This window comes from Perca fluviatilis, chromosome 15 (genome assembly GCF_010015445.1).
Source record: "Perca fluviatilis chromosome 15, GENO_Pfluv_1.0, whole genome shotgun sequence".
In the NCBI taxonomy this organism is placed as follows: Eukaryota; Metazoa; Chordata; class Actinopteri; order Perciformes; family Percidae; genus Perca; species Perca fluviatilis.
In genome coordinates this window covers 37,360,600-37,367,940 of record NC_053126.1, presented here as the reverse complement: position 1 = coordinate 37,367,940, position 7,341 = coordinate 37,360,600, and the positions used below count along the sequence as shown (strand labels likewise).

At 39.8% G+C, this 7,341-nt stretch overlaps 1 long non-coding RNA gene across 1 annotated transcript; it reads right to left on the bottom strand.

Annotated features, from left to right (window-relative positions):
- Positions 1-324: 324 nt before the first annotated feature.
- Positions 325-6,404, bottom strand: LOC120575265. Its single transcript, XR_005641975.1, has 3 exons — positions 6,275-6,404; positions 5,959-6,178; positions 325-664 (listed from the first exon to the last, which is right to left on the bottom strand). It is a non-coding gene; the product is annotated as an uncharacterized LOC120575265 (long non-coding RNA).
- Between the last annotated feature and the right edge of the window lie 937 nt (positions 6,405-7,341).

Genomic DNA, 7,341 nt, shown 5'->3' with positions numbered 1-7,341 from the left:
ATATTTTTGTTCATTTATAGTTGTTGTCTATTGGATCACATAAAAAAGCTAACATGTTTAATAGTATAACAATATGTATTTATTCAATATATAATAACGGCAATAATTGCAGTATTGTCCCATATATTGCAATATATAACTTATATATAATATATTATTACATAATATATCATATGATATATTAAATTTCACAATATATGAAGACACATAAAATATATTGTCACGTCATATATTGAGAAATATATTTTTGTTGCGTCAGGGCTAATTCACTTTGAATTAAATGATTTATCAACACATTCATATTTTTTACAGGTAACAATAGACACAATGACATGGATGTTACTCGAAAATAACATTTTAACCTAACAAAGACATGTATTTTAAGAAAACTGAACGTAAAAAACTATTTAAAGTGCACAACCCCCCTGATTCAGTTCTTTGAGTGTGTTGACAAAAGAGGCGCCCAGAACTCTGACACCAGGCGCCAAGCTGGAGACGTTTTCCACTTTCTCTCTGGTGTCTAAAGGCATCTCCCTCTTCACCCTGGAGGGGGGGGAGAGGACGGAGGATGTGGGATCATGTGACTCAGCTGAGGATGTCGTCCAGTAGAGGAGAAGGAATGAAGCCAACAGCATGGAGGCAGACAGCTGAGGGAACGCCATGACTGGAACACACAACATGGAAAAAATGTTGGGTGTTTTTATAACCTGTGGTCCAAATAAATCTGCTGAGCTGTTTTATTTTCTCTGACAGATACGTCAGTCTCTCCTCCCATTCAGACAGAGTCAGGGAGCTCAGAGGACTCTGAAGCATGACTCAGTAGCAGAGGTAAAGAGGTACAAACTACAATCTCAGGTGAAGGTATTAAAATCAGGAGGCAAAAGACGTGGTCGTAAAACAGGCTCTAGGTCTAAAAACCAGTGGGGAAGATAGACCAGGAAATACTGCTGGGGAGTGAGACACTAAAGGTAGTACAACAATCTGGTAACTGACAAAGGACACGGAGGGAGTTTTTATATCCATAAACATCTCAGGTGAAACTAGATAGTAAATTGTTTTTTTTTCATGATAAATGTGGCAGCATGAAACTATTTTTATTTAATAGAACATTTTTACACTGCCAAGAGTACAACAGTTTAGGGCGCCCAGATAGCTCAGTTGGTAGAGTGGGCGCACATGTATAGAGGTTTACTCCTAGACGCAGGGGGCCTGGGTTCGCCCTGCGGCCCTTTGCTGCATGTCGTCCCCCCCCCCACCCCCCCTCTCTCTCCCCTTTCATGTCTTCAGCTGTCCTGTTAAAAATAAATAATAAAGGCCGAAAATGCGCAAAAAAAATCATCGCTAAAAAGAGTACAACAGTTTAGTGTGAGTTCACGTAGGTACTGTATGTGTATGGAGTTTTATTCCTGTCTTTATTCAAGAGCACATTCTTTCAGTTGGAGAGCATTTCATTTTGTGATTTCTAATAATTTCCCTGAAAACCTAAACTAGCCACTACTGGTGCTTGGATTAGCCTGTGCTGAACGTCATGCTTGGACTCCGATATGTTGCTGTTGGACAGGTTTCCTGCCCTCAGCTTCAGCCCTTCTCTTCCCTCTTAGGATCTTCTGTTCTTACACATCTTCTCCTTCCTGCCAAACCCCCTAACCAATAGAATGCCAGGAGTAGTGTGTGTTCACTTATGTGTAACTTTCTGACTAAATGTCGTTGTCAACGAACCTTCATCATGTGACCAAAACGAGACGCAGAGTAAATGCTGGTCATGTGACGAGGACTATAACTAAATATATAATGCAATATTGTTGATGAATAAAAACGAGACTAAATGTGGTTTACAAAATAAAAACTATGCTAAAATGTCTCTTCATTTTTCGTTGACCAAAACGAGACGAGATGAAATGTTATAACGTTATTTTGTCTCGTTTAGTCGCGTTATTCTGATTATTTTGCAGGATTTCTGTCCCCTGTGTCTTCAGGAACTGCATTAATGTGTTTTGTTTTTATTTTTTATGTGTGTGTGTGTGTGTGTGTGTGTGTGTGTGTGTGTGTGTGTTTGAGAGTGTGTGTTTGTTTGAGAGTGCGTGTGTGTTTGAGAGAGTGTGTGTGTGTGTGTGTGTGTGTGTGTTTGTTTGAGAGAGTGTGTGTGTGTGTTTGTTTGAGAGTGTGTGTGTGTTTGAGAGTGTGTGTGTGTGTTTGTTTGAGAGTGTGTGTGTGTTTGTGTGTGTGTGTTTGAGAGTGTGTGTTTGTTTGAGAGTGTGTGTGTTTGTTTTAGAGTGTGTGTGTGTTTTGAGAGTGTGTGTGTGTGTTTGTTTGAGTGTGTGTGTGTGTGTGTGTGTGTGTGTGTGTGTGTGTGTGTGTGTGTGTGTGTGTGTGTGTGCAGGGCATGAAGTTACCTTTTTTGACCACCAGTCACTGTGACTTTTTACCAGCCAGTTATTATTTTTTCGCCTCATAAAGGTGAAAACAGGACTTGCAGTGTGTCTATGATCCTCTCCTGTCCTATTCATGGGAGCCTATTCAGGGACATTGCGCCGTCATCACGTGCTGTAGAAGGGGGGCCGCCTTGATAATCCTGCATAGGGGTCTGGTGTTTACGGTGGCCGGGAAGTGCAATGCAACATTACAAAGAATGAAACACTTTTACAAAGCTCGAGACAAATTTACATTTTGGAAAACAAATTTACATTTTGGAAAACAAATTTACATTTTGGAAAACAAAATAACATTTTAGAAAACAAATTTACATTTTGGAAAACAAAATAACATTTTAGAAAACAAATTTACATTTTGGAAAACAAAATAACATTTTCGAAAACAAATTTACGTTTTAGAAAACAAATTTACATTTTGGAAAACAAAATAACATTTTAGAAAACAAATTTACGTTTTAGAAAACAAATTTACATTTTTGAAAACAAAAATAACATTTTGGAAAACAAAATAACATTTTCCAAAACAAATTTACGTTTTAGAAAACAAATTTACATTTTGGAAAACAAAATAACATTTTAGAAAACAAATTTACATTTTCGAAAACAAATTTACATTTCGAAAACAAATTTACATTTTAGAAAACAAATTAACAAGATGCAAAACACTTTTACCAGTCCCAAAACAAATTTACAAATGACAGATTCTTCACGGAAAGGGAATGTACCACATACCGGAAGTGATGAGGTGTTGTTGGTGAGCGCAGTCAATTTGTGTTGTTGTGAGTGAGTATATGGCGTGAATGAAGTTTATGGTGACTTTACGTGTGGTCGGTGTTTGGAGTTTTTATATGACGCGGACCTGACGGAAACATTGGAAAAACAGGGAACGTATCGACAGCCGCGGCGGATCGAGCTCAGCAGGGGGCAGCTGAGTCCCTCTGCAGCTGCAGGACCTGGAGCTCACTGCCCATTCCTGGGAGCCAAAACCGACACCACGCAGCTGGAGACCCAGGCCGTATTGCTGGGCCCGCTGGAGGGAAGGGAAGCCCGGGAGAATCAGATCCAGGACTAAACGGAGCGGACTGTCACAGCCTGCTGAAGTTTAAATCACAGGTTTCCTAAAGGGAGTCTGGCGGGACTCGGACTGTGGATCTACGAAACACGGAATTTAAAAGTCTCGTAAATAAATAAATACATGCAGAAATAAATGAATCATTAGTGGGGGAGTGAGCCTGGACATTTCAGTCTGTTTAAACTTCACTTTGAAGCAGAACCTCTTAGTTCAGAAGGGTGAAGTTTCCGTTTGTACTCATATCTGTGAACTGATTATAATAAATATTCTTTGTATTAACACATTAATTAGTCTCTTTGTCTTTTGTTTAAAAAACAAGAAACATCGCATGAGATTTTGACGGATTTATAGTGATTTTATTTCCGTTAGACCTTTGCCTACATTGACGCTGATGCATTAAGGACGGCCATAGACAGTATATAAGGCAGTGCCTCCCCTGTTCCAAGATGGCGGCTCTATTGACGCATTCGATCCATAACTGCCGTAGTCAAGGCGACATGTATACAAAACCTCATCACTTCCGGTATGTGGTACATTCCCTTTCCGTGAAGAATCTGTCATTTGTAAATTTGTTTCGGGACTGGTAAAAGTGTTTTGCATCTTGTTAATTTGTTTTCGAAAATGTAAATTTGTTTTCTAAAATGTTATTTTGTTTTCCAAAATGTAAATTTGTTTTCTAAAATGTAAATTTGTTTTCGAAAATGTTATTTTGTTTTCCAAAATGTAAATTTGTTTTCTAAAATGTTATTTTGTTTTCCAAAATGTAAATTTGTTTTCTAAAATGTTATTTTGTTTTCCAAAATGTAAATTTGTTTTCCAAAATGTAAATTTGTTTTCTAAAATGTAAATTTGTTTTCTAAAATGTTATTTTGTTTTCCAAAATGTAAATTTGTTTTCTAAAATGTTATTTTGTTTTCCAAAATGTAAATTTGTTTTCCAAAATGTTATTTTGTTTTCCAAAATGTAAATTTGTTTTCCAAAATGTTATTTTGTTTTCCAAAATGTAAATTTGTTTTCCAAAATGTAAAAGTGTTTCATTCTTTGTAATGTTGCATTGCACTTCCCGGCCACCGTAGGTGTTGGTTCGTTATGCCACTGCATATAAGAGATGAGAGGACTGACAACATCAGGAGTAGCCTACGTGCACCACAACAACAAAACACTGGTGAATGTGAACCATAACACATGATAAATCACACTAGGGCAGTCCCTCCACGATGTCACGGCCTTTTTTTGAGATTGTTCCGGCCCAAAATGCCTGATTTAATGGGAGCTTTGGTAAAAAAAATTCTTCATTCAAAACTGTTGTATAGTTCTTTAAAAATAAAAAGGAAACTTGTTTTGGGGAATATTAATTATTACTATTAATTAATTACTCTGGGCTGAGATTTCCTAGGAACCAAAAAGGCTCAGGATGCTGATGTTGGTATAATATGAAAATGGATGGTGGATTTAAGACAAAAAATAATAATTTATTGAATGAATCAAATATGAACATATATGTCACTGTCAGTGGCTTGTTGATCTTTAAATTGTTAGTTCATTTCCTATCCTGGTCACACACACACATTCATACGGTTTGATAAAGGACTTATTGGACTTTAACTTATCATTGCACTTACAATAATGAGCGTAGCTGTCCTCAATTTAGGCCATCGTGTGGTCTCATCTGCATTTTTTCCTGCATCCACCGTGTGTGATTGTGTGTGTGTGTGTGTGTGTGTGTGTGTGTGTGTGTGTGTGTGTGTGTGTGTGTGTGTGTGTGTGTGCACGCGTCAGTCGCGGGGGAAATGGAGCAGCAGCCCCGCCCGCTGCAGAGAGCAGACAGTATTGAAGCAGCAGCAGCTTCAGTGACAGTCTACAGTGATGTTAAAATGTCTACATGTTGGCAGGACGGTCTGAAATGTTTTGACCGTCTTTCGCTGTTTTGTTGGTCAGTGTGAGATGTTCGAGTCACACACACGTCTCGTCTTCATAACAGAAACTAGGAAATTAATTTGACCCATTCTCACTCCCGCACGTGGGACTGCTGGGATTGTCGTGAGTAATGAAAATGCGATAGGGGGCCCCGGCTGTCAATCAATATCTTCCAGTGTTGCGGGCCCCTGATTGGTCCGGGCCTGGCCTGCTTTCCGATAGTTACGCGTCTGATTGTGGTCAGTGAAAGCAGCTGTAGCCAAGCGTCTGCCTATGGGAGGTGAATTGGTGCTGGGATTTTAAAGCTACTACAGGGGATCCATTTTAATGCTGATAAAATGATTGATGTATTCTGACTAGATAGAGAAATCGCTTTATATCTAAAAGAATATCAAAGCTGTTAAAGCTTTTTATTCGTCCATCTGTTTCACTATTAGTTGTGTACATTTCAGTCCTAAAGTGTTTGTTACCCTTTACCATTTACAATAACTTTGCAAAATATATGAATCCATTCAAAATAAATTCTTATTGTCTTACTGAGTAAAGCTGTAAGCGTGTTGGGCTCCAGAGGCTGGCGTCTCTCTGCAGATGGATCGACCTTGTTGACCCCTCCCGTCAGGTTGGACTTCAGTAGGACATCAATGGTGAACAGGCCCAGCAGGAGGGTGCGGGGCGTTCCTTTCGCTGTAGGTTGTGCTTCTGCAGTCTCCCAACAATGGGCAGACACTCTGGTGGAGTCATCATTCCCTAGTTGCACCTAATTCATTGTAAGAAGGAAAGACAAACAGGAATAAAAACAAAGACAATCACCAGTGACAGAATGTTTTAGGTTTTTAATTGACAATGGTCTTACTGATGTTGGTTTGGCAGATGTGGGTTGAGGAGGTGATGGTAGAGCAATGCTGGCCTCATATTCGCTTTCACCTTCATAGCTTGAGCTCTCTTGATCTTATCCGAAATCAGGCTCTTCACAGCCGCTAAGAGTGATGGAATTTCTGGAAAATATGGCCCACTGAATTTACCACAACAGGACTCCAAACAAGTTGTAAATACATAACATTTAAACAAAATACACCTCCGCGCATTTTTTGGTGTCTCAAAGTGTAGCAAAATGTGTTGGTGAGGGGTTCTGAAGGCATGACAGGGTTTCTGCCAGTCCAATTTTGCCTCAGTGGGGAGTTGAGGCAAACCCTGCTCCAGTGTTTAGCCCTAGGCTAAAAACAATTCCTACAGGAAACACTACACTACATCGGTAGATTTCCCCTAAAAATGTAGACCCACATATATCTTTAAGAATAACACCAAAAATAAGGAGATCGTGATTTATTCAATTTAAAAGAATCCCTATTTTAATCTAAAAGAGATAGTTGCCCTCAGCTGATGTTGATTCCACTAACCACTGCTGCAGTATTTAGACCCAGACGGAGCTCACCTTCGGCGCCAGATCGTTACACCTACCTATGTGGTAACTTGGCTCCCAGTGTATAACCTTGCCTGTTCTAGTTAGTCCTCATCTTGTGCTTTGTTTAAGTGTCTGCCTCTCTGTTCAGACCTATACCACAAGACCTGCTGCTGTTGCGTGCTGTTTCGCCAGCTCTACACCACTCTGACCTCTACCTCCCTGCTCGGATTCCTGACAGAGAGCTCTGACGCACCACTTCCTGCCCGCTTCAGCCGCCATCCAGTCGGCGACCTCCAGCTCAGCTCTTTCCGTCCCTGGCTGCTTTAGTTCCAGAGGGTCATTTAAACATGTATAACTGCTACACTGTGTCTGAGAGTGATTCTCTGTGTTTTGGCTCAGAGCCTCGGCCTTAACATGAAGTGCCTCTAAAGCAGTCCCCACTGGGCTGAGGTTAGCTTCTTCTTGGGAAAGAACCTCTAATTCAGACTGTCTTGCAGCTATCAGTCTGTAATTTTTCT